Source organism: Sapajus apella, unplaced genomic scaffold (assembly GCF_009761245.1).
Source record: "Sapajus apella isolate SASKATOON/1434 unplaced genomic scaffold, GSC_monkey_1.0 scaffold70, whole genome shotgun sequence".
NCBI lineage: Eukaryota > Metazoa > Chordata > Mammalia > Primates > Cebidae > Sapajus > Sapajus apella.
In genome coordinates, this window is record NW_022437010.1 from 5868951 (window position 1) to 5892805 (window position 23855).

Here is a 23855-nt window from a genome sequence, read left to right on the forward strand (position 1 = left end):
TTCACTTAGGCTCTAGAGGAGGAGATTTGTACAGATGCAACCACTTATAAACAGTTACTAAGAAGATAATATTCCTTAACAGTGTAAAGTTTCAATAAACAAGACTTTGGCTAAAATATGAGAAAAGAAAATCCTTGAGTGCCTAAGGACCTACACACTGAAATGGGTTACACAGGGAGGCTGTACAGCCATGAGTGCTGCAAGTCCCTATGATTAAGACTGACAATCATGTATAGTCTTGCCTGTATCCAAATTTTAGTTAGTTCCTTGCCTAGCTTGAGCCTCAGGGTCTTGGTCAGAAGAGCTTTTCCAGCTTTAAAATTCTTGGTTCAAGCAATGGCTTTCTATTACAGGAAGAAAACAGTGGTAACTCTGGTGTGCATTCATCTGACAGCTATTTGGTGAATGCCATCTATGTACGCATCAACACTGCACCAGTGTGGGGACACAGCAGGAAATAAAGAGTGCCTGCCTTTCCCATCATACATTCATATTCAAGCAGCTTTAGGGGATACCATCACCTTTTTTCTCCTTATAGAACAAGACCAATACCATATATTGAACACAGCTTCTGAATTTGAATGTCAACTGCTAACTGGTACTCTAAATACTGAATGTTATCAAATGTCAATACACAATGTCCCACTGCCTGTCAGCACCAAAACCCAAATCTTACATGAAGGCTCAAAAGAAATCATCAGGATCTTCTTCAAGCCTCTAGGATTCAATTGTTTCAAAAGTTTGTTGTTTAAAAGTTAAAGAAGAGAAGCAAACAAAATATAAATATGAAAATAATTTAAAAGGGAAAGGAAAGATTTCTAAGAACTCCTAGAAGTATGCAAAAAAGCTTCTAAGAACCAGAGCTCATCTGTCGTGTGATTTCATCAAGACAGAGGCAGGAACAAGACTGTCACTCTTGTTGTTAAATAACACCTGTCAAAAGCAGCCTACCCTGATTCTTTTGGGGGTAGCATCCAAATCCATCATTCAGCAACCAATCAAAATCCAAGAGGACATTAAAAATATTCTGATTCACTAACACACGTACATGTCGATATTCTCTGATTTTCAATTTTAATAAATTTACCATGAATTTTTAATCAATATTTTACTTCCTTTGGGGCTATATTTCTCTGAGAATGTGTCCTTCATATGTTATTTTTCTCAGGAACTCCAAGGATAATTTGAAAAGTATGGCTTCATCATTTTTCACTCATCAGATTGGCAAATTTGTCAGTCTGACAAGGAAAAATGTTGGCAAAAAGGTAGACAAACAAGACTTCCATACGCTGATGCCAGGGGTAAGCAGGGTAGACAACAGGCTTCATTTATATCTGTAATGTCGTCTTTCTTAAGCTGGTGATGTGAACAGGGTATCATTCCTCTATGTTTTTTGGAATGTTTGAAGTTTTTTTTAAATAATAATTTTTAGAGTATATCCTGTAACAGGACAGGTCACTTTCTTCACAAACTGCCAAATATAAAGAACTAACTACGCAAGTCTAAGAAAGCAAGACACAAGTACTTTCCTAACTGGGCAGCTCTGAACTACATGTGGCTATTCCCAGCAAGAGCCAGACTCCAATGGGAAGTTGTGAATAGCTGGCCACCACCTGTAATTACAGCCTTTTAAAAAATGCCCACATGGAGGCCCCAGGAACCTAGAAATAATAACATTATTAATTTTTTAAAAATCAACCCTACATGAGCCCAAAGTCGGTTCAAATCCAATCTTTGAACTAAACTTACAATCTTCCGGTTTTGCACACCCTAGCGGGCAGCAGGGTCCTCCTTAGTTTCAGGCCAAGAGAGGGTATTATTGTCTACCTCCCCTGAGTGCTAAGAGCACGACATTGTGGGGGACTAGCCAGAACAGGGAGACCTCAATCTATTTGACACAAAGCAAAGTCAAATTTTAAGGAAGTCAACAAAGGTCACTGCTAAAACTTCTGAGATTGAATTTTCTCTTCTAATTTGCTTATTCGAAGCAATACAATATTATGAAGAGAAGCATCATCCACTTTCTCAATATAGCTCGTTATTAAGATCACTCCTCAAGTGATCCAGTGAGGCAAAATGGAACCAACATTGTGTAGATGGTATCTACAACCAGACAAATAAATTTGATGATATAAGGGGATACTTGTTTTATTTTATTATTATTATTTTAATCACATAGGGAACTGGACTCAGAGTCATACTGCCTTTAAGAGTGTAGTTTAAGAAAATGCATACTTGCGGGGCTGGGTGCAGTGGCTCACGCCTGTAATCCCAGCACTTTGGGAGGCCAAGGTGGGTGAATCACTTGAGGTCAGAAGCTCAAGACCAGCCTGGCCAACCTGGTGAAACCTCATCTCTACTAAAAATACAAAAATGAGCCAGGTGTAGTGGCATGTGTCTGTAATCCCAGCTACTTAGGAGGCTGAGGCAGGAGAATTGCTTGAACCTGGGAGGTGGAGGTTGCAGTGAGCCAAGATTGCATGACTGCACTCCAGCCTGGGTGACAGAGCAAGACTCTGTCTCAAGAAAAAGAGATAAAAGATAAAGCAAATGCATACTTGGAATACAGAACTACTCTTTTACAACTTCTTGTTGGGAGTACAGAAATTAATAGCCTTATTTTTGTTCTAGCTCAGTACACACTCAGCAGTCTGTCTAAAATCATGACCTCTTTCTTCAACCAACCTGCATGTTTAAAACTCTCCCATCACAACAAAACCTGCCTTGGCCAGTAACCCTTCTAGCATATTTTATTTCCTGGTTTCTGCACAGGCTTCTTGAAAGAGTAATCTATACTCATGGTTTCCACTCCCTCAATTCTCACTTACTCTTCAATGCAGTTAAATGTAGCTGCAATCTGGCTTCTACCACAACATTCTATTAAATTACTTTCACTGACATTGATAAGAGCCCTAGCCTCGGATTTCAAAGCTGTTTTATAAAGCCAATCTATCTTACTGCAAGTTTCGGCTCTGACACTGGAACCAACACCCTTCTTTGGGTTGGCACAGGCAAACCAAAGCTCATACACTCAAGGCTATAGAGCCTGGTCACCATCCTGTCAGAGCTTTTGGGAAAATTTTCCAACTACAATTTTGCATTCTATCTAGAATTCTGTATGTTATACACCATATCAAGTATTGTATCGATATTTTAGAGTTAAAATTTTTATGACAAAATTATCACTCTTACTTTGTGCAAAATGTCTCCTTAAAAACCCTCATATTATATCAGTTCACACTGACTTGAAAATCTTCTAAACATCCAACAAAATTGCAAGTGCTGTTACTGTAACCAGTACAAAGCTTCTGTTTGCTTCAGAAATTCTCAGATTTCATAAGGAATTAGTTTTGGTGCTAATATTAACAAAAGTAGAAGTAAATTGCATTAGAAATTATTAGTTACAAATGTTATACAATTATTTAAAATATGAATTATCAAAAAATATTTCTTGCTGATGCCAACACTCACATTATTAATAACAGAAACATTATACCTTTAACATTAATTACAATAAAAATTAATGATCCTTGATGGAATCAATTAGGGTTTTTAAATATATGTAATCAATTACAGTCATATACATTCCTATATTTTCCTCTGGTCCTTTCTTAAAAGTTGATGTTCTTCCAGCAACTATTTCTGTTTCCTATACTTCTCACTCTGTATTCTCATAGAATTTCACTGTTTTTGCCACCACCTGATCACTTCCAGATATATTTCTCTAGGTCTGACATCCTTCCAAAACTTCACTCATCTACCGTAACCTCTTTTGAATATGCCGCATCCAAGTTATATCAACATTTCCAAAATGGAACTCACTGTTTATTCTTCCCAATACATAGTCTACTTCTCTGAAAGCAAAATCTCAGTTTTGTGACACAACTGCCCACCTGTCACCCAAAACAGAAGTCCAAGACTCACATTTGACTACTTGTTTCAAATTTCAAATCCTGATCATCATAGTTATAGCCACTGCCCTCATGCAACCCCTCATGTTTGCTCCTTGGATACAGCAGCAGCCTTCTGACTAGTATTCCAGCCTCTGTTATAGAGCCTGGTGCATCATTACCCACACAGCCTAGAGCTAACTAAAGTGCAAACATGACCTCATGTCTCTCATATTTAAAATTCACCACTTTAAACACCTTATTCTGAATCTGCTTGGAGAACAGCACCCAAGACTCCCCACACTTTGATTTCTGCTACCTCTGCACCATCAACTCCTACCATATCTTCCTGTACGAGTTACGCTCTAGCACAGCCCAGCCCAACGTGGGGACTGGGCTTACATTCTATTTCTATTGGGCTGTGCTATGCTATAATGCAACTTGTATAGGAAAATTTTAAAATTTTCTAGTTACATTTAAAAAGTGAAAAGAAACAAGTGAAGTTGATTTTATTAATATATTTTATTTTGCTTAATATAAAATACTCACTTTACCATGTATTTAATTTGGAAAATTATGAGATATTTTACATTCCTTTTTTTGAACGAAGCCTTTGAAATCCAGTGTGTGTGTGTGTATACATTCTTTTTTTTCTTTGAGACGGAGTCTCACTCTGTCTCCCAGGCTGGAGTGCAGTGGTGCAATCTTGGCTCACTGGAACCTCTGCCTCCCAGGTTCAGGTGATTCTCCTGCCTCAGCCTCCTGAGGAGCTGGGATTACAAGCATGCACCACCATGCCAGGCTAGTTTTTGCATTTTTAGTAGAGACAGGGTTTCACCATACTGCCCAGGCTGGTTGCAAATTTCTGAACTCAAGTGATCCACCCGCCTCGGCCTCCCAAAGTGCTAGGATTACAGGTATAAGCCACCATGCCTGGCCCTCAGTATATATTTTATACGTAAAGCAAACATCTGTTTGAACAAGGCATATTTCAAGTGTTCACTAGCCACATGTGGCCAGTGGCTATGGACAGTGTAGTTCTAACACTAATAAAATGCTTGATGTCCTTCCTCATAGACTGTGCTTTTTCACGCCTTTGTTCTTTTTTCCAAACTTACTCACATCTTTCTTTGAAATTCAGCTCAGACAGCCCTTCCCATCTCCCAAACAGTGCCAAGAACAGACACTCTTATTCCATCCGTGCTCATATTCCATCCCATCGCAGTACCTCCCAAAGCACAATGAATGCTTCTATCTAAACTTTTGTCTCTGAGGCTAGAATATTGGTTTCTCCAGAACAACATGCTACCAGATCTACTCATTTTTATACCCCAAGCATCGTGCAAAATGCTTGTACATAGCAGCAGACAGATACATGTTCGTTGAATTCACAGGATTCAGAGTAGCAGGTGCACCACTGAAGCTGGAATGGAAAGTGTAAATTGGGGGGTTCCCAAGTAAATATATTATATCCTTGGTTAATTAAAAAATGCAAAGTTACGGTATTGATCCAAGATGGCCGAATAGGAATAGCCCTGGAGTGCAGTTCCCAGGGAGAACAACACAGATGGTGGGTGATCACTGCATTTCCTAAGAAGTTTTTACTGCCCACAGACCAGGAGAGTCCCGGGCTGAAAAGCCCCATGAGTTTCTAGCATGGTGGTTTCAGCCAACGCAGCGGGTCCCCCCACAAAAACTCACACAAATCTGTGCGGCCATTTCAACTGGCGCCTGGAACGCCTGGGAGACAGAGCCGCCCATTCAACTGAAAAAAAGGGGGCTGAAACAGGGAGCCAGGTGATCTGGCTTAGTAGGTCCTACCCCCACAAAGACCAGCAATCTGAAATGCTCTGGATTGAGAGTTTCGCAGCAAGTGCAGCTAGAACCAGAACAGTCCAGCTCTGTGGGGGGAACGGGCATCTGCCATTACCAAGGCAGTCCACCATTACTGAGGCAGACCGCCATTACCAAGGCAGTTCTAACTGTACCTCTATAAACAAAACCACAAGGAGGTTCACACAGCAGCTGGGTAGAGCCCACGGCAGCTCAGCAACGCCTCTGCTGGCAGACTGTGACTAGGCTACCTCCTCGCTGGGCAGGGCATCTCTGAAAAAAGGCAGCAACATGTCAGGAACTTATAATGAAGCCCCACCTTCCCAGGACAAAGTACCTGGGAAAAAAGGCAGTTATGAGTTCCACTGCAGCAGACAAAAACATACCTGCCCAGTAGCTCTGAATGAAACAATGGAGCTCCCAGCTCAGCACTTGAGCTCTGACAAGGGACAGACTGTCTCCTCAAGCAGCTCCCCAAGCCCCATATATCCAAAGAGATACCTCATAAAGGAGAGCTCAGGCTGACATCTGGCAGTACTCTTCTGGGACAAAGATAACAGAAGAAGAAACTGGCAGCAACCCTTACTGTTCTGCAGCCATCGCAGGCGATAACTAGGCAAGCAGGGTCTGGAGTGGACCTCCAGCAGTCCTACAGCTGTTAGAAGGAAAACTAAAAAAGAGAAAGAAATAACTTCAATATCAACAGAAAGGGCGTCCACTCAGAGACTCCATCTGAAAGCCACCAACTACAAAGACCACAGGTAGATAAATCCAGAAAAATGGGAAGAAACCAACGCAAAAAGGATGAAAATACCAAAAGCCAGAAAGTCTCTCCTCCTCCAAGGGATCACAACTCCTCACCAGCAAGGCAACAATGCATATGGAGAATGAGTCTAATGAATTGACAGAAACAGGCTTCAGAAGTTGAGTAATAACAAACTTCTCTGAGCTAAAAGAACAACCCAATGCAAAGAAACTAAGAACTTTGAAAAAAGGTTTGACAAAATGCAAACGAGAATAAACAGATTAGAGAAGAATACAAACGACTCAATGGAGCTGAAAAACACAACATGAGAACTTCACAAAGCATACAAAAGTTTCAACAAACGAATCGACCATGCAGAAGAAAAGATATCAGAGATTGAAGATCAACTTAATGAAATAAAGTGAGAAGGCAAGATTAGAGAAAAAAGAGTGAAAAGAAATGAAAAAAGCCTCCAAGAAATATGGGATTATGTGAAAAGACCTAATGTATGTTTGATAGGTGTACCTGAATGTGACAGGGAGAATGAATCCAAGCTGGAAAACACTCTTCAGGATATTATCAAGGAGAACTTCCCCAACCTAGCAAGGCAGGCCACCATTCAAATATAGGAAATACAGAGAACACCACAAAGATATTCCTCAAGAAGAGCAACCCCAAGGCACATAGTCGTTACATTCACCAGGGTTGAAATAAAGGAAAAAATGCTAAGGGCAGCCAGACAGAAAGGTCAGGTTACCCACAAAGGGAAGCCCATCAGACTCACAGCAGATCTCTTGGCAGAAACCCTATAAGCCAGAAGAGAGTGGGGGCCAATAGTCAACATCCTTAAAGAAAAGAGCTTTCAACCTAGAATTTCATATCCAGCCAAACTAAGCTTTATAAATGAAGGAGAAATAAAACACTTTATGAACAAGCAATTGCTGAGAGATTTCATCAACACCAGGCCTGCCTTACAAAAGCTCCTGAAAGATGCACTAAACATAGGAACAACCAGTACCAGCCACTCCAAAAATGGACCAAATGGTAAAGACCATCAAAACAATGTAGAAACTGCGTCAACTAATGGGCAAAACCACCAGCTAGTATCAAAATGGCAGGATCAAATTTACACATAATGAAATTAACCTTAAATGTAAATGGGCTGAATGCCCCAATCAAAAGACACAGACTGGCAAACTGGATAAAAAGCCAAAACCCATCAGTGTGCTGTATTCTGGAAACGCATCTCACCTGTAAGGACACACATAGGCTCAAAATAAAGGGATGGAAGAAGATTTACCAAGCAAATGAAGAGAAAAAAAAAAAAAAAAGCAGGAGTTGCAATCCTACTCTCCAATAAAATAGACTTTAAACCAACAAAGATCAAAAGAGACAAAGAAGGGTATTACATAAGGGTAAAAGGATCAATGCAACAAAAGGAGCTAACGATCCTAAGTATATATGCACCCAATACAGGAGCACCCAGATACATAAAGAAAGTTCTTAATGACCTACAAAGAGACTTAGACTCCCACACAATAATAGTGAGAGACTTTAACACTCCACTGTCAATATTAGACAGATCAATGACACAGAACATTAACAAGGATATCCAGGACTTGACTCATATCTGGACCAAGTGAACCTAATAGACATCTGCAGAACTCTCCACCCCGAATCCACAGAATATACATTCTTCTCAGCACCACATCGCACCTACTCTAAAATTGACCACATAATTGGAAGTAAATCATGCCTCGACAAATGCAAAAGAATGGAAATCATAACAAACAGTCTCTCAGAACAAAAAGCAATCAAATTAGAACTCAGGATTAGGAAACTCACTCAGAAATGCACAACCTTATGGAAACTGAACAACTGGCTCTTGAATGTTGACTGGATAAACAATGAAATGAAGGTAGAAATAAAGATGTTCTTCACAACCAACGAGAATGAACACAGAACATACCAGGATCTCTGGGACACATTTAAAACAGTATCTAGAAGGAAATTTATAGCAATAAATGCCCACATGAGAAACGAGGAAACATCTAAATTGACCCCACATCATCAAAATTGAAAGATCTAGAAGAGCAAGATCAAAAAAACTCAAAAGCTAGCAGAAGACAAGAAATAACTAAGATCAGAGCAGAACTGAAGGAGATAGAGACACAAAAAACCGTTTAAAAAAAATCAATAAATCCAGGAGGTGATTTTTTGAAAAGATCAACAAAATAGACATAAGGCCAGACAGATTAATAAAAAAGAAAAGAGAGACAAATAAAAAAGATTCAATAAAAAACGATAAAGGGGAGATCACCACCGATCCCACAGAAATACAAACTACCAACAGAGATTACTACAAACTCTATGCACAAAAACCAGTAAACCCGGAAGAAATGGATAAATTCCTGGACACTTGCATCCTCCCAAGTCTAAACCAGGAAGAAGTGGAAACAATGAATAGACCAATAAAAAGGGCTGAAGTTGAGGCAGCAATTAATAGCCTACCACCCAAAAAAAGCCCAGGTCCAGATGGGTTCACAGCCAAATAATACCAGACATACAAAGAGGAGCTGGTACCACTCCTTCTGAAACTATTCCAAACAATCCCAAAAGAGCGAATCCTTCCCAAATCATTTTATGAGACCAACATCATCCTGATACCAAAACCCGGCAGAGACTCAACAACAAAAAAAAAACTTCAGGCCAATATTTATGATGAACACAGATGCAAAAATCTTCAATAAAATACTGGCGAACTGATTGCAACAGCACATCAAAAAGTTTACCCATCACAATCAAGCAGGCTTCATCCCAGGGATGCAAGGCTGGTTCAACACATGCAAGTCTATAAACGTAATTCACCACATAAACAGAACAAAAAACAAAAACCACATGATTATCTCATTATCTCAAGATGTAGAGACGGCCTTTGACAAAATTTAACAGCCCTTTATGCTAAAAACTCTCAGTAAACTAGGTATCGATGGAATGTATCTCAAAATAATAAAAGCTACTTATGACAAACCCACAGCCAATACCATACTGAGTGGGCAAAAACTGAAAGCATTCCCTTTATAATCTAGCACTAGACAAGGACACCCTCTATCACCACTCCTATTCAATATAGTATTGGAAGTTCTAGCCAGAGCAATCAGGCAAGAAAAAGAAATAAAGCGTATTCAGTTAGGAAAGAAGGAAGTCAAATGGTCTCTATTTGCAGACGACATGATGCTGCTATATTTGACCCCATCATCTCAGCCCAAAATCTCCTGAAACTGATAAGCAACTTCAGCAAAGTCTCAGGATACAAAATCAATGTGCAAAAATCACAAGCATTCCTATAAACTAATAACAGACTTAAAGAGAGCCAAATCAAGAATGAACTACCATTCACAGCCGCCACAAAGAGAATAAAATATCTAGGAATACAACTAACAAAGGACGTAAAGGATCTCTTCAAGGAGAACTACAAACCACTTTTCAAGGAAATAAGAGAGGACACAAACAGATGGAAAAACATTCCATGCTCATGGCTAGGAAGAATCAATATTGTGAAAATGGCCATACTGCCCAAAGTAATTTATAGATTCAGTGCTATCCCCATCTCGCTACCTATGACCCTCTTCACAGAACTGGAAAAAACCACCTTAAACTTTATATGGAACCAAGAAAGAGCCCGCATAGCCAAGACAATCCTCAGCCAAAAGAACAAAGCTGGAGGCATCACACTACCTGACTTCAAACTATACTACAAGACTACAGTAATCAAAACAGCATGGTACTGGTACCAAAACAGAGATATAGACCAATGGAACAGAACAGAGGCCTCAGAGGCAATGCCACACATCTACAACCATCTGATCTTTAACAAACCTGACAAAAACAAGCAATGGGGAAAGGATTCCCGGTTTAATAAATGGTGTTGGGAAAACTGGCTATGTGCAGAAAGCAGAAACTGGATCCCTTCCTGACACCTTACACTAAAATTAATTCCACATGGATTAAAGATTTAAACATAAAACATAACACCATAAAAACTCTAGAAGAAAACCTAGGCAAAACCATTTAGGACGTAGGCATAGGCAAGAACTCCATGACTAAAACACCAAAAGCAATGGCAACAAAAGTCAAAGTGGACAAATGCGATGTAATTAAACTCCAGAGCTTCTGTACAGCAAAAGAAACAACCATTAGAGTGAACCAGCAACCAACAGAATGCAAAAAAATTTTTGCAATCTAACCACCTGACAAAGGGCTAATATCCAGAATCTACAAAGAACTAAAACAATTTACAAGGACTCAAACACCGCAAGTTCTCACTCATAGGCCGGTGTTGAACAATGAGAACACATGGACCCAGGGAGGGGAGCATCACACACTGGGGTCTGTTGTGGGGGAATAAGGGAGGGACGGGTTGGGGTAGGGAGGTTGGGGAGGGATAACGTGGGGAGAAATATGACAGGGGGATGGAGGCAGCAAACCACATCGCCATGTATGTACCTATGCAACAATCCTGCATGATCTGCACATGTACCCCAGAATCTAAAGTGCAATAAAATAACCTGTAAAAGAGCTGTGTATATTTGCAATATAACTTTGCATTTTATATAAAATATACACAGCTCTTTTATAGGTTCTAGCTCTTTTATAGGTTCTCTTTCAATGTAGTGCTTCCTTATAACATTATACCTATTCTTAGAGCTTGAGTTGAATAAAGAAATTTTAAAACTTTGGAGTTATAAGGGATCTTAGGCATGATCTAGTTATTTTACAAATGAGCAGAAAATAGGTGAAATAGTTTAAGTGACAAACAAATTTGCAAAATTAGCTAATACAGAATAGCACCATAATCATAAAGGTGCCCAGGTCCCTAGGTCCCTACAGCTTTCGTTACACCACTCTGCATCTGTGGCTGTGTCAACTAGGCACATTAATCAAATAACAAGTATAATCAAAAGCCATTTACGAATTAGAGAAAACCTATACCATTGCAAACCCTTTTGGTGGTTGTCGCTGTTACTGTTGCTGTCAGTTCCTTCCAAGATGGAATGGCAGAGGGCATTCTGTTCAACAAACGTTCCTTGTGCTACACTTTCGGGTCCTTCTATAGTTCAATGGGGCCACGTGACTCAGTCTAGCCAATAAAGTATGTGTGAAAGTGACATGGGTCCCTTCTGGGCAGAGGCATTCAAGAGCTGGTGTGACGATTCCACGCTTTTGTTCCCTGACCCCAGAACTAGCAATGGCCTGGCACTGCCACAGTCTGGAAGGGACCTGGCTGGCTATGCTGAGTTACCACATGGAGGGGTCAACCGCTGCAGACTCAGATCATTTCAAGAACAAGACATGACCTTGTTACGCTAAGTGACTGAGATTTTTAGACGTCTTTTCTGTTGCAGTAGCTCATGCTTAATTACCCTGACACAGACAGCAGGCTAAATTACATACATAGGGCTGTGCATCTTGAAGTTGAGTACTGTAACAAATGTAATTAATATGACCCTAAATTACTAAACATAAACCCACTTAAAATATTTTTCTGTTATTTTTTATTTTAAAGTGATATGCTAAATCATATATTAAATTTAAGATGCATCAGGTGTAAAATCTGATTAAAGTCCTATAAAATTATCAATGTATAAAACACGCAATCATAATCAAATGCTAGGCCGGGCACAGTGACTCATGCCTGTAATCCCAGCACTTTGGGAGGCCAAGGCAAGTGGATCACTTGAAGCCAGGAGTTCAAGACCAGCCTGGCCAACATGGCAAAATCCCCTCTCTACTAAAATTAAAAAATTAGTTGGGCATGGTGGTGGACATCTATAATCCCAGCTACTTGGGAGGCTGAGGTACAAGAAATGCTTGAACCCAGAATACGGAAGTTGTAGTTAGCTGAGATCATGTCACTGCACTCTAGCCTGGGTGACAGAGGGAGACTCTGTCTCAAAAAATAAAAATAAAAAAATGCTGAATCAGGTTTCAAGCACTAATAACTTTTTCTAAAACAGGCAATATCCCCATGAATTGACTATACCACAGTCACTGCCTCAGTCTAGGACCTAGGTTTTTTTCTACATGGTAATCATACTCCATGAGAAATTCCTTTTGGCAATAGTTTCATGGAACTTCAAGTAAGCTTCGTTTTCATCCCTGAGTAGCAAGTGTCACCTTATTTCCAAAGCTACAAAAAAGTTTTTATTAGTACTATCGGATGTACCTCTTTCAATTTTACTATTTGCTATTATTTCCGTATCTCCACACATATTACAATAAGTCCATCTTTAATTAAAAGCCACAGACGGAATTTCACTTAAAGTCTCGTCTCTGTAATCCCAGTTACTCAGGAGGCTGAAGCAGGAGGACCACTTGAGGCCAGGAGTTCAAGAGCAGTCTCGGCAACAGTAAGACCCCATTTCTTGGGAAAAAAAAATAAAAATCCACATACTTAGCCAGGCATGGCATGCACCTGTACTCCCAGCTGCTTGAAACATGCAAGATGATCACTTGGGCCCAGAAGGTTGAGGCTGCAGTGAGCCATGTTCATGCCACTGCACTCCAGCCTAGGCAACAGAGTGAGACTCCATCGCTTAAAAAAAGGAGGAAAGAAGAAAAAAGCCACAGATGTCATTTTGGGGGAAGATTAAGAACGTAAAATTTGAATCTCTTCAAAGTATCCTCAAATCTCATGACTGTACCCGTAGTGATGTCAGTATAAGACTGTAGCAGAACATTTGGAAAGCGAGTTGTTAATTTCAGAGAAGATACTGTTCACCAGGTAGAGCTACTCACAGCAATAGCTACTTTACAAACTATAAGCATGATTACTTTGTGTTTCAGCAAGAACAGTTCAGCCAATTGTGGGGTGAATTCCCTGAGCCCACAATGTCCTAACTTTAAATTCATATCGAAAAACTTTTAGACATTTGGAACAGATTTTCCTGGATGCTTAGACATTTAAATGCAGCCAAAGCCTCTCTAAATAATAAATGAAATTAGGCAAGTTCCAATTACTATTACAGAATGACTATGTAAGATGAGGCTGCCCACATTTCTGAGACAATCAAGAATTTTGTCTTTTAAATGTTCCTCTAAAGTACATTTCCTTCCATTAGAAATGTGTACTTGGAAAGAATTTCATTATAATTCACAAAACCTGTTTTAACTAGGTGGTTGGCAGATTACTTATGCTTCATTTAAAGGTTTGGCTGCATATTTGTGAATCCGTAATACGCAGGATTTTTTTTTTAACTACAACACATCTGGCACATCCCTAGATTCACTTTATCATATATATATGTGCTGATTTTTAGGTTAATTTTCAATTTTTTTCCTATTTTACTGCACTGTATATTTTCCTTAAGTATCCTCAAACCTTCTGTATACCATGGGAGAATACAAATCCCCAATGAAGAGATAAAACAGTGCATTTGGCTGGATCAATAGTTTTTTTTGTTTTAAACCCTCATGAAGTCATTTTTTCTTGAATCTTGTGATTTATAATGGTCTAGAAAGCCTTCCCCACCCTGGGAACCTGGCAGGACCCTGACTAGGGCCTAAGTGCACACTTAGACAGCAATAAAACTCTCTGCATTCATTTTCTGTGACTGAGGGCTGCTGAACAAGAGCGGGAAATTACATGCTTCATAAACAGCAGTTACTATGACGTTACCATCCTTATCACCCTGGCCAACCTGCTGTCTCCCTGCGCACACGGAAGAGGCTCAGGAACAGTAGGCCACGGGGCAATGCCAGGAGTGGAAAAAGGTGGAAGCAGCACCCAGAATGAAAAGACAGATGCGCCCTGGATGGGATTTCCGAGTCGAACACAAACAATGCAAACTTCTCTATTTTCCCTGATTGCCTCCAAATCATTCTCAACCTTCGGCTAAATATCATTTCTTCAGGATGCCTCCCATGGCCTTGTGAATTAGGATGACTTCCCTTGCCAGTACTTCCTGGTATGGTCTTTTTTGTAATATTCAGGTAATCACTCAAAAATATTTACTGAGCACCCCCTATGTGTCAGGCACTGCTCTTGGGAATGTGGATACAACACAAATACAACTCTGCTCCTTTCTCCAGAGTTCCAGTCTCAGGTAATGACTTTCCAGTTCACCAATGTTCCTGACTGTCTGAACACCACTCCCTCCCTCACCTGTCACATTAAATGAGTTACTAGGACTTGCTGATTTTGACCTCTGGATTCTCTCTTGAATCGCACCTCTCTCCATCCCAATCGCCACCAACTCATGCCATCTACCCTCTCCCCCAGGAAATATTCCCACAGCCTCCATCAGGCTTTCCAGCCTGCAGTCCACCCCTCTCCAGCCCAACCCACATACCTGCAACTCGAGTGCCTAGAATGAACATCGGACCATGACACTTTCTTGCGTCAAACCTATCCGGGGTCCTCAATGTGTCTGACAGCTGGATCGCGGCTGACTTTTCTCCCTCGCTCCCATATCCTCCCATGTGTGCCCTGTGCTTCTGCCATCATGATCACTATTTGCAGTTCCCCACCTATGTTCTACTTTTTTTATGCCTAGTAATGACACCTACCATACATAGTTCCTGTCACCCACTTTGTGCTTAATACATATTTTTGGCTGAAAAGAATGAACACATGAAAGTGTTTGTATTTTGACACTTACTAGGCCTTCTGCTTGAATTGCCCTTTATCTCCAAATTCTCAATGTTTTCATCACATTTATATCTGGAGCCTAGGCACAGCATCTGTAACCTAGGAAATGCTGAATAATGTTTTCAGAATACATGGATGAACAAATGATTGACAGGCAAATCATCTACCTTAGCTTAGGACGTAACGTGGAATACAAGTAGGTAGAAAGCAATGATTTGCTCCTTCATGAAGACGCCCAAAAGCCTTTGCTAATTTCCTTCAGGAATATGAACAATGTAAGTCTTGAGAGGTAAAATCAGAATAAATTATTAGTGAGCCCAAGGAGAAGGCATGCCCTTCTTGTTTCATTTTGTTTTTAATTCAGCTGCTATTGATTGAGGTAGCATAAAGGTAACACTAGGTAATGGAAACAGAATTGCCCCGGGAGTCAGAGGACCTGAAGGAAATTCCAGTACTGACTCTCCCTCTAATTAGCTGTGTGGCCTGAATTCAGCTGTATCAGAAGCAAGCCCACCCCCCTGGAACTCCTATTATGTGAGCAACTAAAATCCCTTTCCTTTTGCTTTAGCTGGGTTTCTGACTCTTGGAAGTAAAATAGTGCTGACTAACCTCCCATTCTTTTTTTTTTTTTTTTTTGAGACGGAGTTTCGCTCTTATTACCCAGGCTGGAATGCAATGGCACGATCTCGGCTCACCGCAACCTCTACCTCCTGGGTTCAAGCAGTTCTCCTGCCTCAGCCTCCCGAGTAGCTGGGACTACAGGCACGCACCACCATGCCCAGCTAATTTTTGTATTTTTAGTAGAGATGGGGTTTCACCTTGTTGACCAGGATGGTCTCGATCTCTTGACCTCGTGATCCACCCACCTCGGCCTCCCAAAGTGCTGGGATTATAGGCGTGAGCCACCGCGCCTGGCCTAACCTCCCATTCTTATCATCACTTATGGTTGCATTTACTGGGAGGGTAGGCCAGAAAATGCCATAGATAAAGCACATTATGACTATAGCAAAGCACTTGGCTGAAGTTCCTATAATTTACTTGCAAAAGAGAAAAGAGGGCTCAACTGCTTATTGAGATGGATCTAAAACTTGTTGAACCTTTATATGCAAAAAATTCTGATTAATGAATGTGTACACATGGAAAGGGGTGTCTTGTATCATCTTACCAACCCCCGCACCTGTCCCTGTTCTATTTATAGTTCTTAGCAGCCACTCAGAAATAAGAGGGGTGCTTTTGAGACTTCTAGATCCCTCAAAGCTAGAAGAAATCATTAATATAAGAGAGGCATGAGTCAAGATTCACCAGATTAATAAGGAAAACAGAGAAAAGGCATGGTTAGGGCCAGAGGTCTCTGAAATGACCCTTTTCCTCTGTTATCCCCCCAAATACATTTAGAGGCATTACCTGGCTTAGGAAATGAGGCTCCTCTGTTTTCTTCTTTGGTTTTTATACCTTATAATGAAGTTTCTTGTCTGCTTGTGTATTTTTATCCTACTTTTGTGCAGTTTCTTAATTGTAACTGTACTAAAATTATTTGGGAAACTTGCTCATTTGTGATTAATTAGCTTTTTTGATTATTGTGTGTTTAGGACCCTTGTGCCTTTAGGCATGTGCACCTGAAAATTAGAATGTATTAATACGAACATAATGAAATCAAAATGATTTTATGTAACTGCATGATTTATACTTATTCAGGAAGTTATTTAAGTATAATTTATCGGTTAGTTCTCACAGCACAAATGCTTTCCTTCTCCTCATTTTCTCTTTTTCTCCTGTAGGAAAATTTCAAGATCTCTTAAATACCTTCTCATGTACCAAATCTTGTCTCGGCATCTATCATGTTCTTGCTTCTGTCCCTCTACTGCTCCTCTCATGCGCTGGTTTGACTAAAAGTTGGACCAATCTGGGGTGAGAGTGTGGGACATTTGTACCATCTGGCCTCTCATTCTCCTTCCTGTGTCTTGAGAGAGAAGGGAAGCTCGGTCCCCTCTGAGCTCAGGAGAGAACACGGGAGACAACTCTGGCTTCGATCCTCAGGCCCTCCCACACCCTGTTGAGGAAGGGAGGGAGAGGAGGAGATCCCATATCAGGCCCACTGGTGGGTTCCACCCAGCACAGATGGGCACTCCTAGGCATCTGCCCCGCCATTAATAAATATCAGCTCATCTCCCATTGGCTCATTACGTTTCCGAGTTCAGCTCCTCGCCGAAAGGACAAGAGGACCAGATGGGGGTGGGTGGGGCTCAGAAACAAGGCTGGGAACCCAGTCTGCTGCATGTGGGGTCAAGCTCATCACTGTTTCATCACTCACCTACTCGCTTCTCACTCGGCCAACACTGGTTAGTGTGCTAGCTCTCTAGGCACAGGGGCTGCGAAGGTGAGTGAGACACGGGCTCCACACTCAAACAGCTCACAGTCCTCTCATGTGCTCAGCAGGCACCTCGTGCCCACCATGTGCAAGGCCGTGGGGAGCTTAAACACTACAGGGAAAGACAGCCAGAGGGGCAGAAGAAAGGGTCAGAGAAACGCTCTCTGAGGTCTGAAGGGGGAGGCTGCTTCAGCTCCGTAGCTCTGACAGGGTTCCCTGGAAGGAGGCAGGCCAGGGTGGTGCCCTGCAGGGAGAGGGCAAAGGGACCAGGCAGAGTCTCCCCTAAGGAGTCCACTAACTCATCTGCCACCCCCGAGGAAAAATGACGTTTCACTCTACAGATAGCCATAGAATCACTGAACTAAAAAAAAAAAAAAAAAAAAATTTAATGAGGCAAAATCTTTAAGCAGAAAAGGGGGCAAAAACCAAACAAACAAACCAAAAAACCCTCCACACCCTGGCCTTTGGTTGTCCTATAAAAATCTAGCAGTACTGCCTTCTTGCCACCTATCCAGATGACACTCTCCTTCATCCCCAGCCCAACACGGGTGGGCCTCACAAAATGCAAAGCTAAAATTACACTTAACACCACCATAAAGAGCTCCACATTAAATGAGAAAACAAAATTGGGCGACATAATGTATTTTGAGTAAGAGGAAAATAAACCAGAAACGATGTGTATATATAAACATGTAGAGGAGTGTGCATATGCTATGTGTTGGTATATATAGATGTTGTGTTGTGGATAATGTTCTTCCCAGTAACCTGTTTTTTAAAAAACAGCACACTCCAGCAGGTATCCACATAAAGAAGCCACCCACTTTTCTGCAGAGACCACAGTCCTGACGCTCAGCCTGCCTGCTGAGCTTCCATGGCTCTCCTGTGCTGGTGCCAAGCTAGATGGACGGCCCTCTGGACATCCTTTTCTCCCTCATCATCCACTCCTTGGAAAAGCAAGCCACTCGCAAGTGGCTGGGACCTCTCGTCCCTACACCGTGCCCATCAAGTCTGCCTCTCATCTTCTGGGCTGCACTGGCATTGTAAAAACAGGGGCCAACTCTGTCCTACCAGGAACAGCTCACTTTCCCAGTGTGCTCACTGAGATTTCTGTGTGACAATTTCATCAGCTAGAGGATGTGAGCTGGGAGCCATTCACCAGACAGAGGGCTACTTCTCATAAACTGTTCTGTTTCTCTATCTGCATACGCAAGCCTACTATCACCCTAGAGCTCCACGCCAAGGAATGCTGGGGCAGGAGAACCTGGGAAAACCTGGAAGTTTAGCATCTCAGGAAGAAAGTGTTGTCAGCAATTCTGAGTGGGTGAATGAAATCTCGATTATGAGGTTAACAGCCTTTACCTAATGTCTACTTCGATTCTCTAAGGTTAAAAATGTTTTTTCATCCCTCCTCTCGGGTTGGCAAACTATGGCCCTTGGGGCAAACACAGCCACATGCAAGCATGGATGTATTGTCACCGGTTGCTTTCACACTACCATGGCAGAGCCGAGTAGTGACAATTATCAACTGGAGGCCAGCCCACAAAACTCTAAGTGTCTACTATCTGGCCCTTTATAGAAAATGTTTGCTGACTCCTGCCTTTATATTTGCCACTAAATACTGTCGTTTCTTCCTCTGAAAGTCTTCATGATTTCTCAGTGCTCTCTCTTTTCCAACGATAGTACTATGATTCAAACTCTCTCCCCATCTCAGAGCGGGATAGCTTCCCAATCCAGTCTACCCTGCGTGCGGCTGCCTGGCTGTCCTCCTGTCACGTGCTGAATCTCCTCAAACCCATGCCCGAGAACATACATGCTCTTAGTGACCACCAGACCAGTCTCCTAATGTTACCTTTCAGGGCCTCCAATTCAGGCTTGGGTCTCATTTCTGCCATGTCCCCATTGGGCCAGTGCCCTCCCCATGGGCACACCCACGCTTTCCTCCGCTGCTGGGTGGGCTTCAGCAGCTCCTCCACCCCCTCTGCCAGCTCTGCTCCCTTTCCCCAAGGAGATCTCCTGCTGATCCACAGACTCCCTCTGGTCTCTCCGCATCCTGCCCTCTGCTTCAGTCCCTGTTCCCATGTGTTCACTTACTCGTGGCTCGCTTCTTGATGAATTATCTGCTCATCTTACAGATTCCAATGGTAACAAAAAATAAATAAGGACAAAGACTTCAAGAAAGATTCTGATGAGAGGAATCCGTGTTGGGGGATGATCCCCTCGGAGACGTGGTATTCAAAACTATATTAGATCTCAACATGGGGATCGCCTACACGCCAGGCGAAAACCCCCATCTTGGCGCACACTGCTCTTATGGTTTATATCCCTGACTTAATTGCTTTCCAAGACATTTCACATTTTTGCCTTTTATCTCCTCAAAGATTTAAAAACTCCCCATTAGAATATGCATATATATTGCAGTGCTAGACAATAAGTAGAGGAACTTAATAACTTATTGTGAGACATAAAAGTACACCTTACTTTAATAAAAGTTCATACTTTGTTCCCTTTCTCTATGTGCATATGAAAACCCAGAACCCTCAGTCACTTGCTTACCCGACATTTTGAAATTGGGAAGAAAAAGACTTTCTCCTCCCTTGGGGCATATGCCTTGGCCACACATCCCATTTGCATGGTCAGGTTTTAACAGGCTACACGTTTATAAATACATTCTTATACACCTCCAGGTTTTTCTCCCCTGGTCTCTGCTTCTCCTTTGTCCCTCTGCTCCCTCGGGTCTTCTGTGTGCCATCATGGTGTGCCAGCAGTCTGACCCACTAGCCAGGAGGCCACTGAGAGGAGGGCTGGGACGCTGGAAAATGAGCCTCATTTAGAAATTAAGCTCAAATTACAATTTCCGCCTCTCTTGAAAGTTTTTACCATTGACAATGCACAGCTCGGCCTCCCCTTTGCATTCTCTTAAAACCATGGTGGGCCCCTGCCTTCCACCCCAGCCTGCCAATTACACACTCTTACCTGGGGACTTTTACTTTTAACTGCTTTTTGCAGACATAAATGAAAGTACTAAAAATTAATAGCAGAAAGGAGATGAAAAGCAACATGCTTCAAACTCCTTTTCAGCCATTACAAATCAACAGGAGCTAAACATCAGCCTTTTTCTTTAAAAAAAAAAAAAAAAAAAAGCTTCCTCTTTATGAACAGATAAAACATACGTAGGAGAGAATACCTCAAACCCCAAATAGGTTATGAGCATAAAATTTTAAGTTGTGTGCCCAGTTCCTAAATAAATGTCACCAGTGTGACCACACTTAACGATGGAAAGTTAGGCATGGCAGAGTTTTAAGCAACTGCTGTCGTTAACCACACTGTTAATGTGTTAGAAGCCATCACTTTTTTTGCTGCCAAATTCTGAAGCCTCTGTCTTTGAAAAACTGCAAGCACTGTATTCACAGAGATGGTAGGTGGCAGAAAGGGGTTAAAGAGGTTAGGTGCCTGTGTGAATCAGTTTTTAGAAAGATCTGAAACTCCAAACAGCAGTGTGCATGCACTCAAATGTGCAAAACTGGAAAAAGTCATCCTATGTTGAAAAATCAAAGCCATTTACAGTAGACACGCATCCAGGAAAGGGGGCCAGTCTTTAAATATATAGTTAGCCTTTTAGCCTCTCTCTGTGAAAAACTCTGGATTGCCAAGAGCAACAATGAAGATTTATTGTTATGCTCAGATTTCCCCTGCTATCCTATTGTTCACTAACTTTCAGAACGATTCTCCATCTAGCTGTTTTCATGAATGCCACAATGAGCAAGCACTGAAGCAGGTGACTTTTCTCACCACTTGCCATGTCTATTAGCTAAATCTGCTGTCCCCTCAAAGCAGATCCTTCCCAGGCTCAAGCATCTTAATGTAACGTTATTAAGGTTTGTACACGCTAGGTGTTCACAGAGAGACACCCATCTGCAATCTTAGGCACTGGTGGGAGGTGCTAGAGAAAAACCAAGAAGCTTCTGCACTGATCCCAGCCAAAACATGGGGAGGGAACCTGCAGATGTGTAAACAGAAAACAATTTGCTGGTTAAGAGGCTGTGCCCAGCCTTACTCTCGCTAGCTGCCCATTTGAATGTTGGACTAACAATGAGCGGGGCATTCAGGAATCTTGAGAGTCGAGGTTCAGGTTTCATTTTCCACTCACAGTGGGATGCCTCCATTCTGCTGGCCTTGTGTTTTCATCTATTAAAAAAATTCCATTAGAGTGACTCTCCTCACCCTGCACCCTGCCCTTTACGGGGTCTCCTGGGAGCTCAATACTCCCTAAGAGGAGCAAGTTACTTGCTGGTCCATATTTCTGGATGAGGCAGAACTGATCGACTAGAAGACCTTAAAGTTGGGAATGGCTTTCTTGCCGTGTTCTCCACTGGGACAGCTGAGAGTCTTCGCTTGTTATGCAGATCCCGCCATTCCCCAGGTTGGACTGGAGGGGAGGGAGGGAGAGCAGGCCCTCTGGATATAGATGTAAAGTCATGTGATCCAATAGCTGAGGAGAAATAAAGCTGACATTCTCTTTCCTCCACCTGTTTCAATGTCTTAATTTGCTTAAAACTCAGATGGGGAAGAAAAGACTCTTTCGGTTGCCAAAACCAAGTAAACTTCAATTTACAATAGCAAAAGGTTAATTTATTATAAAAATGTTTATGATATCATAATGGCTGGTGGAACTGAAGGGGAGCCTTGGGAAAAAAACACTCAGGATATCAAACAAATGCCATTTTCATTCTGCATGTGCTGTCTTCCTTTTCTGTTTGCAGGCTGGCCAGCTCTGCTTCTCAAGTGCAAAGTTGAGAAACATGATCGTTCAATGTGCTCAGGCATCGCATCCTACAGCTTCAGCCACTGAAGACAGACAGTACTCTTAGTCTTAAATCCAAAATTCCCTGGCAAAAATTGTGATTGCCTCCACAGTCAGGGGACCAGTCCTGAACAGACTACTGTCCAGGTTGGAGTGGAGCTACTCAATTAAGAAAGCGGGACATGGTAGCTGGACATCACTAAGGCACAACAGGAACTGAGTATCAAGCTGGAGGAGCGAAGGAAGCTCCCAGGGGCTAAGCTGCTGGGCTTCCAAGCCTTTTCCATCTCATCTCAACATCTGGAATTCTACCATGTTTCAAACCTAAAGATTCACAAAAGCTATTAATAAATATCATAGCCATATAATTTATCATTCACACCAAGACACTTCTGAGAGTGAAAGTGGGTACCACAAATAATTAAAATTGTATTATTTTGAAATGTCTATTTATTGACTAACAAACCGGTTTTCTCATAATGATGGATCTAGAGAATCACTCTTAATTCAGAAACTATTTTCAAAACTAAAATTCTTTCTTTAAAAAATGTCCAAGCCAGGCATGTGGATTGCACCTGTGATCCCAGCTACCTGGGACACTGAGGTGGTGATGGCCACAGTGAGCCGAGATTGTGCCACTGCCCTCCAGCCTGGGTAACAGAGAGAGACCCTACCTTAAAAAAGAAGAAATAAAAGCCCATATACATTAAGGCAAAATATAAAAACTTTATATTCTTTACATTCTTTATATTAATTTTATAGATATTTAAAAGTCATATAAATGTAGTTGGTCGGCGGGGCGAGGTGGCTCACGACGGTAATCCCAGTACTTTGGGAGGCCGAGGTGGGTAGATCACAAGGTCAGGAGTTCAAGACCAGCCTGGTGAAGATAGTGAAACCCTGTCTCTACTAAAAATACAAAAATTAGCCAGGTGTGGTGGCAGGCACCTGTGGTCCCAGCTACTCAGGAGGCTAAAACAGGAGAACTGCTTGAACCCGGGAGGCGGAGTCTGCAGTGAGCCAAGAGCATGACATTGTGCTCTAGCCTGGGTGACAGAGTAAGACTCCGTCTCAAAAAAAGGAAAAAAAAAAAAAAAAGTAAGTGGACTTGGCTCTTGGCATATATTTACATACCTTGATGAGTTTTATAGCTGTATGTTTTGAATTCTGTCCTGGTATTTCTCTAAAAGTATTTGTTTTCTATATGAACTTGGTATTGATAATTTTTGTCAACCTTCCTTAATGTTGCGTTTTGTGCAACTTGAAGTTGTTGACATCTTCAATGGATTCTTCTGTGAAGACCACACTATTTTAATTTTTGAAAACACCTAAGGGTAAGTGATAAGCTCAGAGCAAATCCTGCCAAAGGAAAACATTCTCAATTCTTTTCTTGTCTTTTTTTTTTTTTTTTTTTTTTTTTACTGGAAAGCATAAATATTTCATTCCCGATATTTTTAAAGGAACTGTCTTTTTGGTTCCACTCAGAGTATAGGTATTTAACGAAAACTTTAACAAGATCAAGCTTTTCATGCTCATTGTCTCTCTTTACTATTTTTTTGAATGTCTGA

At 41.5% G+C, this 23855-nt stretch overlaps 1 protein-coding gene and 1 long non-coding RNA gene across 5 annotated transcripts in view; both read right to left on the reverse strand.

Moving 5' to 3' along the window:
* FARS2 (phenylalanyl-tRNA synthetase 2, mitochondrial) overlaps positions 1-23855 on the reverse strand; it is a 523925-nt gene that overhangs the window by 252967 nt on the left and 247103 nt on the right. The window lies entirely within an intron of this gene.
* Positions 15676-22896, reverse strand: LOC116531374. The gene is made up of 2 exons (XR_004260393.1): positions 16040-22896; positions 15676-15727 (listed from the first exon to the last, which is right to left on the reverse strand). It is a non-coding gene; the product is annotated as an uncharacterized LOC116531374 (long non-coding RNA).